General features: G+C 37.6%; 1 protein-coding gene across 1 annotated transcript in view; it reads left to right on the top strand.

The window, feature by feature from the left end:
- The first annotated feature begins 2698 nt into the window (after positions 1-2698).
- ST6GAL2 (ST6 beta-galactoside alpha-2,6-sialyltransferase 2) overlaps positions 2699-13274 on the top strand; it is a 64881-nt gene continuing 54305 nt past the window's right edge. The window contains exon 1 of the mRNA XM_087967194.1: positions 2699-2900. The gene's annotated coding sequence lies outside the window, so the exon portion shown is untranslated. The remainder of the gene's footprint in view (positions 2901-13274) is intronic.

Raw genomic sequence — 13274 nt, 5'->3', positions numbered from 1 at the left:
AGTTGCTGCTTTTTGGAAACATAACTGTTCTAGTGTCTTTTTCTCCAAACTAGTTTTAAATCTTGCTTTTTGATGCTGAGAACATAAGAGTCGGATCTGTGGACAAGCTTACTTTTCCATCACCCAGTCAACACAGATTTAGCACATATTAATGAATGTCAATAGGGGAAAATCCTTTTTCAAAGGTTTTCTGAGAATGTTTCTTTAAAACTAGCATAAATTATTTCTTGATAAAGTTCCCAGTTAGAGATTTAACAAAAAGGAATCATTTTGCTTTAGACTTTCTTAAAATTCAGCTTGCACTATAGATTTTTCTTTAATATTGTTGAGACATTGTGCTCATGAAAACCTAAACATGAAAGACTGTTTTATGTTATAAAGGAACAAAAGGAAGAACGTATAAGTCAGGCTCAAAATGGAAAAAATGCATTGCACAAATAGAATATGGATGTGGTAACTTGGTCATACTAGATTTGACTTCTGAGAGCTAAACCTCATAACATCATTGCGGCAATTATTAAAAAATTCTTCACCAATCTTCCCACATCTGATGTCCTGCAAATGTATTAGAACAACAATTCCCAAAATCCGATCAGTGTGACTGTTGGCCATGTTAAATGAGAATTCTGGGAACAATAGTCACAATACATCTGTAGAGCATGAGACTGAAAAAGATTGTTCTACACTGAGATGCTCTTTGAAATTCAATACAAATGCAAAGAATGCAAATGCATTCTTTCCAATACACAAATCTATCTGTCGTGGATTAAAATATTGATTTCTGATATACATATGCAAATTTTCTCCATGTATTTCTAATAGAAAATAACCAATCCATATGCATAAGCAAGTCATATTGAAAAATATCAAGTTGCATTTATGAAGAACTGTAACAAGTGGCTTTCTTCTTTGTGAAAACACTTTGAACCCAGAAATTGAACTTTTGACATTTTCAAAGATAAGATATTAATTTAAAATTAATTATGTTTGTGTATTTTTAGCCAGCTTTTCCAGATGAAAATTCTCAAGTAGACTTTATACACAAATTCAACAGAAGAAACATCAGTAAATATTATACTCTTTCAGTGATGGTGTTCACATACCTAGGAAACCAGCCAGCTTATCTTCTAGGACAACCTGTTCTTCCACCCCATTTTTCTCTTTCAGCATTGAGGCACTGTGACTCAATTACAAATTGGTTGTTTTGGGTACTTTGTTATCCGAATCATAGAGTAATAAGGGCCGGAAGGGACCTTGGAGGCCTTTCCAATTCTTCCTCCCCAATTTACGAGATGACAGTGTCCTTGGAAATCTATTGAAGTTTTTTGCATATCCCGCTGAGGGAAGCCTGACACAGCTAAAGATGTCTTTCAGCTTTCTGAAAGTCAGCTGTGTTTGAGGAATGTGATACACAAAACATTATGAGAGCACACCATATAACAACAGATACTACCACTTCTTTGTCCTGCAAGGAAGGGACCATGCAAAAAGCCCCATGTTCAACATCAAAAGCTAATTCACACACATCATGTCACAAGTCATAATATGGTTCTTAGCTTAATATAGAGTAAATCATCCATTATGGCTTATTGTTATGTGTGGAGCAGATTAAGATGCTGGTTAAGAAGTTGGATTCGGATGATCCATATTTAAATCCACCTTCATCTATAGAAATTCACTGGCTAACTCCAGACTAATTTACTGCATAGGGCTGTTCTGGGTTAAAGCAAAGGGAGATTTTTCTATAAACCATTCTAAGCTCCTAGAAGAGAGGTTCTTAATCTGGGATCCACAGACACATGGATAGATTTAACAGAGGGCAGGAATTTTTTTTAAAATAAACCAACCCTGTAGCTTTATTGCAATCTCTAACTGAAATTTAGCTTACACGGTATTGACTTCATGCATTGATAAAGCAATATATTGCTATGCTACACATTTGTTATATTTTAACAGCTGTATTTGAGCGTCATTATATTATAAAGGAAATCAATCTACAGTATATTTATGTTTAAATACGTTTAGATAAAAATTTCTCTGAGAAGTTTCTGTACATTCCATAGGTTTCATCATACCCGTGATTGTGTCCCTGACACAAAATGGTTAAAGAATTCATTCCAGAAGTCAGGCAAACTGAACACGTGAATTAAATTCTACCATTTTCTGGAGTTACAGAGGAACAGCCCGAATGCACCTGCTTCCGGGCGCCTTGGATCTTTCCGTCCAGCTTGCGCCCGAAGCGCGCAACGAAGAGCCACCGAGACGGAAAGGTCTGGAAAAGGAACCTTCCCGAGACCGTTTCTTTATCTATTTTATTGGCGATTCGGAGGACACGCATACGTTAGGGAGAAAGCTCGGGCATTACAGACGCCTCCCGTCAACCTGGCACAAAACTTGGGGAAAGTGCTGTTAGGTTGTGGGGGGGCGGGGAGGCGAGGCCAAAATGTCTTTGCGAGCGCGGGCGTCAGGCGTAACGGGTAGCCTCCCGCCTGCCGCCGTCCCTTCAGTTTTCAGGATAAGGCGTCGATCCCCCTCCCTTAGGCTTTTTTTTCCCTTTTTTTTTTTTTTTTGCGCAAAAGGCGCTAGCGCCCCCGCCTGTCTTTGCCGCCCATGCCCTCCCAAAAAGCAGGGAGGGGCCACGAGGAGCCGTGCGCATCTCTCGGCTCTTCCAGCCCTCGCAACATCAAAGCGTCGGAGAGGCAGGCAAAGCCGCCGCAGCGGTAGCGCCCGAGTTGCCTTAGCATGCTGGCCTCTCGGCACCAGCGGCGACGGGTACTTGCTGCAGCCATCCGGCAGAAGCACGAGCAGCAGATGCTGCTGCCTTTCTTGCCGGGTCTTTAACGCCTGGCTTGCTTCTCCACTACTGCCGCCGCCACCTCCTCCAGCATCTCCTTCTCCGGGTAGGGCGATTATGTACTAACCGAGCGGCTACACTGAGCCCCCCAGCTGCTCTCTTTCCCGCGGTAAGACTTGGCGTGTGGAGAAAGGAGCTGGCAGCTGCTGCTTGGCGGTCCCGCGGGCGAAGCGAAGTCATCCCGGTCCCGGTTAAAAGATACCAGCCACAAACCCAGAGTCCAAGCCGAGAGGGGTCGCTTCCCCCTGCCGGGGAAGAGCGCCGGGGGCGCGCACGGTTCAGTTCAGCGGGCAACCTCCACAGCCATGTGCCAGGAAGGAGCGGAGCTGGGGTCAGCGGCCACTTAGCCTGGGGGTGGCGCGGAGGGGGGAAGGAAAGAGAGAGAGGCGGGAGCAATCCAAAGGGGCAATGAATGGGAGAGCTGACAGCGGGTGCCGGGGGAGGGAACTGTTGTTGCCGCCGCCGCCGCCGTGTGTGGGAGCTGGTTGGCGCGTGCATCTCAGGGACCTGACTCCGGGGTCCCTGGAAGAGCCGGGAGGCGCGAGAACTGCGAGTGGGAGTGTTTGGTGGTTTCGAAGAATTCCTAGAAGGCGGTAGGTTGGCGTTTTGTAGGTCTCGGTGAAAGAGTGAGCTTTGTTTCGCCTCCTTTCCTCCTCTGGTAATGCGAGAAATGCTGTCTCTCTCTCTCTCTCCCCCTCCCCAAATATCACTGGCTGTGGCTGGGTTTGGCAGCGGCACTAAAGCGAGCGAAGTGCCCCCAGCTTGAGCACGCAGACACCAGACTGTGGCGGCGGCGGCAGCTGCGAAGCGCGTGGGGGATCCGAAATATTTTGCCCTCGGGCTCAAGAAAAAGCGGTTTCTGAAACTCTGTCTCTCTCTGTAGCAACCCCGAATACTGTAACTGTAAATGCAGGGGGAAATAATGCCGTGGGGGGGGGGGGGGTGGAGGAATAGATACTCGAATGGACAAAGTTGCTGGACGAATTTCTTAAAATGTTCTTTTCCATAACGATCTAAAGACCGAGAGGAGACTCATCATGGATATTATCTCGTCCCTCCCCTATTTTTTGTAACCCGTAAAGTTGAATTTTAATTTGTATTGGGTGGAATATGATCTTTCACCCCACCCACCCGAGTTCTTCACTTTCCATGAGGTGCATTTATTCTACTTTATTTTATTGTGGCTGAACGTCAAAGGGAGTGTAAATGGGTTTACGCGTTGCTTGGGAAGAGGTGCTTCCTGAGAATTTAAATGAAGTGTTTAACACCAGCTTTCTGGGACTTTTCTAGTCCTTTCCATTGTTTTTTCTCCGGTTTAGACTTTTGCACTGAATCTAAAGAAGTCCATGTTCATGAACAGAAGGATGGAGTCCACACATTGGGCTCAGTCACAATACATACCATGTTTGATTTTGACCTTTTTTTTAAGTTATGTTATGTGAATCCATCAATATCATTTATGATGGTGTGGTCCAGCCAGTTACAATTTAGCATATCATGGCTTAATGCAGTGTGTGAACCAATTTTATAAGCATAATTGAGACATTTTTGTATCCAATTTGTGCCCAAGAAACTAGATATGATACAGAGAAGAAGAAAAAAGGTAAAGAGCTTTTATATTTCAGACTACAGTATTAGAATAGAATTAACTGTTTGGGCAGAAGTGACTCATGGCATATTCCCATAGGTGTCTAGCCGGGAAAAGGAATCCTGTTGAATTCAGTGGTACTTCTATGTAAGTAAGCCAATGGGATTTACTATAGAGGATAGATACAGGTAGAATTCCATTATGAATGCTATCATGGGTTTTGGTTTCAGATATGTTCTTGAGGTTTACATAAATTCTGAATGTCTTCCTCAAATAACTTTTTTTACTGGTTTAAGAAAATCAGAACATTTTAAAGGAATGAATTTAAGTGTTTAAAGAGGAAAGGGGCATTTCACTTTAAAAATTAAAAGTTTTTTTAATTAATTAGTTTAGCATTTAAAACTGAAAATGAACAGGTGAGTTGCTTAGAATTTCCAAACAAAAGTACAGTGAGATTTGGAATAAAATTCTGCAGAAAAAAATTGCATGTTATGAATGATATAATATTTTGCAGAGAGAGAGGTTTTTTCTTTAAAAATCCATAACCTGTTCAACTAAGGCAGTGGAAGCATAATTTTGGATTGTGGAATAGAAGTACAATGGTCAGACATGAACGATTGCATTTGGGATATTAGGAAATATTTTATTTCTCATTCTTAATATGTATATTCATTTTAATAGACTTAGTTATGTTTCTTCTGATATTACTAATATGTTTGCTATCCAAGGACAATGACGTTTTTAGATCAACTCCTTTAGGATACCAAATGACAGGAAAAGTTCCTAATTTTATGGTCTGTTAAACAGATTCTACTGTATGCATCTTCTGGTTGTTTATAATAGTATGCCCAGCTGCTGCTGCTGCTTTTTTTTTTTTTTTTTTGCTCTACTTACCCAATTGCCATGAAACTCTGAAACAGTCAGATACAGGACAAAGAATTACCATTTTAAAGACTCTATTTTTATGTTAATCTCACTGTTCTTTCTCTCCTAAATCCTCACACATTCATGTTACTTTGCAAAACAGTTAAAAATAGAGCCATAAATAAAGCAACCATGTGTAACAAACTAATAGGTTCACTAAAGAAGTAAACTGGTTGATAATAATTCTTAGTTTATTATAGATATGCTCATGGAGTTTATAAACCTATTAATTAGAAGCTTATTCAAAAGGGAGAGGAGTTTTGTTAAATATTTGAATGGTTGTTGCACAGGTAACAAATAGAAACTATGGTGCAAAGTTCATTTTTGAAAGTCTGTAGTTATCCTGGATACAGTATTAGTTCACTGATATAGCTTCACAAATTCTAAAATCTTTTGTATTATTGGTTGCTTTGTAGACTAATAATAAAGATGATGTTGTTGCCCCTCTATGCTTGGGTCATTAGATAAAATGGGAAGAAACCATGTTTTAAGAACCTCTATTCTTTTGCAATGATTTCCAAGTATTAACCAGGCCCAAGCCTTCCTGCTTAGCTTCTGAGCCTAGACATAGTCAGCTGGATACCAATACTTGGGAAGATGCTTTGAAAGAAGCTAGTCCCAAATTTTGAATCAGTAAAACCCCAAACCAATCAAGATTACAACATGATTGTATCAGATAAAGCCTTAAAAGGCTAATATGCAATAACTTTATCCTGGGTTCCCTTTGTATCATTGTGAATTAATAGAGACACAAAGGTAGCTCAGACATAATTATGTTTTAGCAAAGAATGTCCTACAATGGTCTCCCATTCTACACATAGATGGTGTTTTGAGGATTTTGGAAAGGCGAGTAAGCACTTAGCTGTCTGTCTGATATATATCACCTCTAAGGGAATAATATAGTTGCAGTGATAAAAGGCTATATTATTGATTGCTTTCTCCTTCTTCTGCAGGGGAGATTTTCCTTCATATAATAAATTACTAGCATATTTCATGCACCAAGAATATATGCTGAAGGGATTGGAGGAATGTATACAACATCATTATGTCCGCTTGTTTCAAAGTACAAAACTATGGTTGTCCTTGTAGTCAAGAACTTTTTATGAAATTGAACTACAAATGTATGTGAGAGTAACAATTACATGTATGCTAAATCCCCATTTGATGCTTGAAGTAACTGTGGCTTTAGAAGTTTGATAAATTTTGTAGTAAAAGGTATAATCCATCTAGTTTTGCCATTTTTAGCATTAAGAAAGAGATTTCAACATGTTTTCATCATACAAATGTTGTACATCAATATCTTTAAACTCATGTATGATTCCACAGTTTTTGTAGTGTATACAATGCATACATATATTACAAGGCTTTCTGGAGAACTAGAGTTTTAGCTTTAACATTTACATAACCTTTCCGATTTTAAGAACTTCTCTGTTTTTTCATTCTGAAGAATAAATATTTAGTTTTCAGTTAGCATGTGCTAAGGATACTGAAATATCAACTCAAGATTGAAACTCCTTTTTGCTTCCTGTGTTTTGCTTCAATAGTTTATAACTTGATTCACATGTATAAATTATAAACAGCAGTTTATACTTTATGTAATGAATTCACTTTAGGTAGGATTAAACAAAGTTCCTCCTTAGTGATACATTTCTTTGTTATATTATGAAATATTATGCACTTTGTGTCATTTAATATAGTACATGAATTTTAATTTGCGCACCTGTTCATTTATGTGTGGGTTGTAAATAATTGGAAAAGGAGTAGAAGTCTAAATAAGATGCCATTTTATCAAAGTAGCTAAACTTGTAGCAATCTATGTCAGGATTATGTACATATGGAAAGCAACAGATATGTAATTGTAGTTGATTGATTCTGTAGACAAACAGCATTAACCTCTAATTGAAACAATAATAAGCCACTTGGCAGAGGGGTGTGTGTTTTGCATATACTGTTAATGAAATTAAACTGGACATAAGGTAGTAACAGAAGAGAAAGAATGTGATTACAGTAAATAAATCCTTCCCATTTTTGGCTACTACCAGTCTATTCTAATTATTTCAGTTATCTCAAGTTACCTGCGGAAATACTCCTCCTAAGGTTAATACTAATTTTACTTTCTTGTACTAATAAAGTTAAAAAAAACATCTGAAAATGTCTAAAATTTAAGCAATTTTTTTTTATATAAAATGAGAGTTTGGGTTGCTAGACTGCTTCTGGAGGTGGGCTAGTCCTGGGATGATTGTTAGTTATTGTCATAGCTTTTCGTCACCTATAGGCAGGAACAACAAAACAAAAACCATTAGCACCCAACCGTGGATACAGCCCTAGGAACTTCAGAAGTAACCAATGAAGTGAAATTTGTGATGTGACAGAATGGGGAAACTCTTTAAATATTTGGAGGGAAGTCCTGTTAATTTATTTGGCTTACATTCAATTTGCATTTAAATATGATTTATTTTTTCTATACTTTCCCTTTTTAAAAAATCCTGTATTGCTACAAGAACTTTCAGAATGTGGTTGCTGAATATGCCATCTACAGGCCAAACAGAAGGCCTTTGTCAGAAGAAGCTTGCCCAGTTCCCTTATAGAACATCCTTGACCTGCTAAGGTTTTTTTGGTCGCTATTTTATTTCAGAAGATATGTAATAATCATGCTCTGTTTATTGTAGATAAATATATGTGAAAATACACTTAAAATGAAGTTTAAAACATTATAATTTTTTGGGATTAGTGCTGGCATTTTTTCTTATCTTGCTTAGAAAATATTTCTCCAATACCACATTTTTACTGATTATTTTTGCCTTCATTTATGACTCAATAGTGAGAATAAATCAATATGGAGCAGACAGACCACCTATTTTGTGAGGAAGAGACAGATTTCCTCAATCTGTTCTGGCTGAGAATTTTGAAAATTTTAGTCTTCTTAACAGTTGTTTTCTAGCCTGATGATCTGGAGGCCATAAGGCTGTTAAATACACAGTGAGTGTTTCTTCTACTTATTTTTGTTTATGAGGATAATTATTATTTTAGTTATGGCAATGAATTGTATCAATTTCTTTAGAATTTTTCCTTGTATTATTCCTTTATTAGAGCAATGCAGTCATAAATGTTGGGGGAAGCATAAAGATACTATTAAAAGAGATTGCTTATAGTGCTTCAATACCATATTTGATAAGTGATGATCAATGGGAACAATGATTTCCAAATAGATAGATCTGTTATGTGAAGCCCAAAAAATAGCAGCTTTTTACTCAAAGTGGTAAGAGGTTCCGTGTTTTGCAGTAAAGCTGATCTTCTGCACATATATGAATTGTTTCCTATAGTCAATAAAACAGCATATCTGTCCATTTCATGTCAGTGCTCGTAAAGCAAGTTTGTGAATATAGAGTTGAATGTCAAGATTTATTGCTATGCCTGCTGTGAAGTCAATAAGTAGGATTATGGATTCCAGCTTTAAAAAGGTGTTGTTTACTAGCACATTGTAATTTAGAACAGCAACCCCCAATCTTTTGGGCACCAGGTACCGGTTCTGTGGAGAAAGGTTGTTCTTTGAGCCAGAGGGGATGTGGTTTTGTGTGATGCCTGCATCCTGAGAATGGGGCTTCGCTTGTTCATGCGGCCCAGGTGTTAGCATGCCGCAGCCCATGGACTGGAGGTTTAGAAGTTATGACTGTTCTGCAGGCACAGTGATGCAGCATACCTGCTTAAATGTTATCTACTATGTAGATTTTAAATGGCATTTTCACTCATGGCATAAATTGGCAATGCTGTTTGATAACATGGGAAAGCTTTCTTGCTTTGTGGTAGAGGTTCATTTTTAAGGTCTGTCTATAATTAACATTTTGCTGTTAGCAATTTGTGTCATTTTCCACAGGCTGCATCAGGATTTTGCCACTGCACAGTGACAAAACAAAAAGTGAAGGAGATACATTTGAACCATGAATATTGTTGGTAATGGATTAATTGAAATCTGTATCAAGATGGCCCAGGAGATGTATTAGGCTATTTGCAGATAGACTGTAGCACAATCAAAAACATCTGTGCCCTTGATTTATATTTTCTAACCATGGAAATAAAGGCAGTTTTTATCTGCACATACCTCTTGTCTGTGCCTAGTCCAAATTAAAAAGCAAGATAATTAAGGAAACTGAATTGAAACCAGAACTAACAAATACTATCCATACTATTATAAAATTATACTTTTAAAAAATCACATTAGAAATATGTGTATGTTTCATACTAAAATAATATATATATTCGAGTGTGCGTTCACCAAACCAGTTGTTACTGTATATACTCGAGTATAAGCCTAGTTTTTCAGCCCATTTTTTGTGCTGAAAAAATCCCCCTCGGCTTATACTCGAGTCAGATTCCCCTCTGAAAAAAAAAATGGTGTGGAGTCGCGGCCTCCGGCGGCAGCGACTCCCAACAGCCCCAGCCGGGAAGGGAAAGGCAAAAAGCGCTTTGCCTTTCCCTTCCCAAGGCGGCGGGACTGGGGCCGTGCCGGCGGTAGTGACTCCTGACTCAGGGGGCCTCTGAGGGAGGGGAAGAGAGTGACTCCTGCCTCCCGCTGTCATCATCTTCTTCTTCTTTTGGGTTAGTGAATCAATTAAACCTTTCATGATAGTGAGATCGTTTCCCAAATTAATTATTTTTATTTTTGAAATTTACCAGTAGCTGCTGCATTTCCCACCCTCGGCTTATACTCGAGTCAATAAGTTTTCCCAGTTGTTTTGTGTAAAATTAGGTGCCTCGGCTTATATTCGGGTCGACTTATACTCGAGTATATACGGTACATCAGTCGAATTCCACCACTGGTTGCAATATGCATACATCATTGCCATATATTGGTCTTTATTTTAATCTTATATATCGCAAACTTGGGAATTTTACTATTGATAGATGTTAAAACCAGCCTCTAAGGCAGGTAGGAAATATCTGGCCAATGGGTCTAATCTGTCTATTAAAGCTTCCAACAAGACCACTCCATTCCAAATTTCTCTCTTTCAGTCAGTTTGCATGACTTTGCTTGGGAAAGACTGTCAGAGCCTTCACTTCAAAAAGGGTCTCTATCTTAACTATTCTGTCTTTCCCATGGTTGAAAAATGTGGACAGCTAAGATGACCAACAAAGTATTTGCAGATGAAATAGCAAACTGGCGATCCATACTATGGTTTCTGTACACGGGGAATGGGGAGCTTTTGTTACATATGACAATTTTTGCTATGCAGGGCAAAGCAGAGAACATTGTGTAGGCAAACGCACTCCCTCTGTGTACATTGTCTGTGCATGGTGAAAAGGAATGGTTTTCTTCATGAATGAAGAAACAGTGGTCTCTAATCTTTTCTCCCTTTATTGAGCTCAGCCAGGGAAATGAGTAAGTTGAATCCATCACTTTGGTCAGTTTGCTACTGTTTGTAACCTCAAACTGCACTCCTGCAACAACAAATAGAATGCAAAAGCAGGCATTCTTTATTACACCATTGCAAAATGATTTTAATTTTGTTTTAACGTTTAAATGGTTTAAACATGAGAAATCCATCCTGCTTCATGAGGCAGCTTCAGGGGATGCCTCATCAACCAAAACATCTCTTAAAAGCTCATATAAACCTGTTAGATATTTCTGAGTTTAGATCTTTTTTTTGCCAAAAGATGGCACTCAAAGCCTCAAATCAAAAGTTTAGAATAGTTATTAAAAGCACATTAAAACAAAACAGAGCATAAAACATCTGCCATTTTCAAATCCACTATTGCATTAGATGAAAATAACAATTTCTTTAAGGTTAGGCTTGTTTCAAAATGTGTTTTTGTGCAAAGAGTTCAGGCAAGTGTAATACTGAATTATTTAATAAAATAATTATTACATAAATGATAAAATAATGCTTAACTGATAAAATAATTTTTAAATTAAAAAACAAAAAAGCTGAATTGGTATTCTTAGATGCAGAAAGGGCTATTGACAACTCAACTTCCTTGCTTAAAAAAGATAAGAATATTCTAAAAGATAAGAATGTTGTAAAGAACTTCATAAAATGGATAAGTTTGATCTATACTTAACAAAGCACAAATAATTGTTAATGAAGATTTAACAAAACCCTATGAAATACAAAAAGGGACAAGACAATTACATTATCCCTCTCTTGTATTGAATAGAGAAACAAGATAACATGAGAGGGTTAAGGGAGGGAAAAAACCTTATAAGTTAAGGTGTTTTAAGGATGATTTGGGGTTGGGTCTGGAGTATCCTTTAAAGAGAATTGAAATATTAATGAAGTTGGTGCTGTAGACAGTTCTAATATTAATATTAATTAAGGTTAATAAAAAGAAGTTAACACAAAAATTGAACTTCAGACAGAATTGATGAATAACATGAGTTTTAAGATTGAGAAACTAAATTGTTTGGTTATTGATATGACAAACATGAATGTTATTTCAAAATAATTACATTAAAATGTAAAGTTAATTTAAAATATATTAATATGAGATAAGTTATGTGATAAAATGAATGTCCTACCTGGAATGGTGGTTTTGTTTCAAACAGTACCTGTTTTGACACCTGATGCATCATTTAAACCAGTGTTAGTCAACCTGGTCCCTACTGCCTACTAGTGGGTGTTCCAGCTTTCATGGTGGGTGGTAGGGGTTTTGTCCCCTACTTTATAAATCACCATTATTGTGGAACCGGTGGGTGGTTAGAGAAAATTTTACTGCTAACAGAGATACAAAAGTTGGCAGTAGGTATAAAAAGGTTGACTACCCCTGATTTAAACAGTGGAAGAAGATTATATTTAAATTTGCGTGGCAGGAAAAAAAGCTACAAGTTAAATAAAAGGTACTGCAAGATGCAAAGGAAAGAGTAGGATTGGGTTTACCTGATTTGAAGATATATTTTTCAGGTTACTGGTTGATTTAGATGAAAGAGTGCTGTTGAGAAACAGGTTTGAGGGACAGAAGGATGTGACCTGAGATTTAACTGGCATGGATACTGGTGGTATAACGAAATCAAAATCAATGTGGATTTTAAAAATCATGCAAAATATGCCATTTTGAGACTATGTGATAAATACAAGACCATTTGTGCCCAAAATACTGTGTGAAGGATCTGAATAATTATGCCAAAAGTGATATTTCAGGGTTTTTTTCTTTTTAAAATAAATTTACAGATATTTCTAAAATTCTGTTTTCACTTTGTCATTATGGAGTACTACAACAATGATTTGTTAAAGCTCTGAAGAATTTTTGAGGTGGAACAAAAAAAATAAAAAGGGGGGACATTTTAGGACATTACTTGAAGTGACAATATCTTTTTTTTAAATAAAGAATATAGAGTTGCTTTATTTGATCAAGGTTAATATAGATGCTATCTCTGATAATCCTTAATTGACTTGTTGATTAGGGCTTAACAGCAAGGCTTTAAGGATTTCTTATAGATAAGAGATGGAATATGAGAAGAGATGATTTGTTTCATTTTAAAAGGTGATAACTTACCAAGTTTATATTTCTTGTGATGTCAGTGTTCCAAGTAATCCACCCATAGAAATATCAACCCTGAGGCAAGCAGGTTCCTCAAATAACAGTTTTATTGGGTAGATCATATTGGTATAACTGGTAAAAGCTGGCTCTAAAGTTCCTGCAGCTTTCACCTAATTAAAAGAAAGTTTTCAGTTTTCCCACAAGTGACTGGTCATGCTGTCCAATATAGGAGCTGGCCAGTTGCTTGGTTACCTCGCCCCTCCTGTGGCCAGCCAACTGTTGGAATGTTGTTTAAAACACTCAAAGCATATTTAAAACAAGCCATAACACTTAACAGATAAAACACAGCCTAAAATCATATTAGAATATAAGTTTATCAACAAGTTATTCCAAGCAAGCATACCGAGACTGGTACTCCAAAGCTACAAAATTAAG

Source organism: Notechis scutatus, chromosome 5, assembly GCF_049901735.1.
Source record: "Notechis scutatus isolate UNSWTSFEM ecotype Mainland chromosome 5, rNotScu1.2, whole genome shotgun sequence".
In the NCBI taxonomy this organism is placed as follows: domain Eukaryota; kingdom Metazoa; phylum Chordata; class Lepidosauria; order Squamata; family Elapidae; genus Notechis; species Notechis scutatus.
Note: the sequence above shows the minus strand (reverse complement) of the source record. Positions and strands in the feature narration are given on the sequence as shown.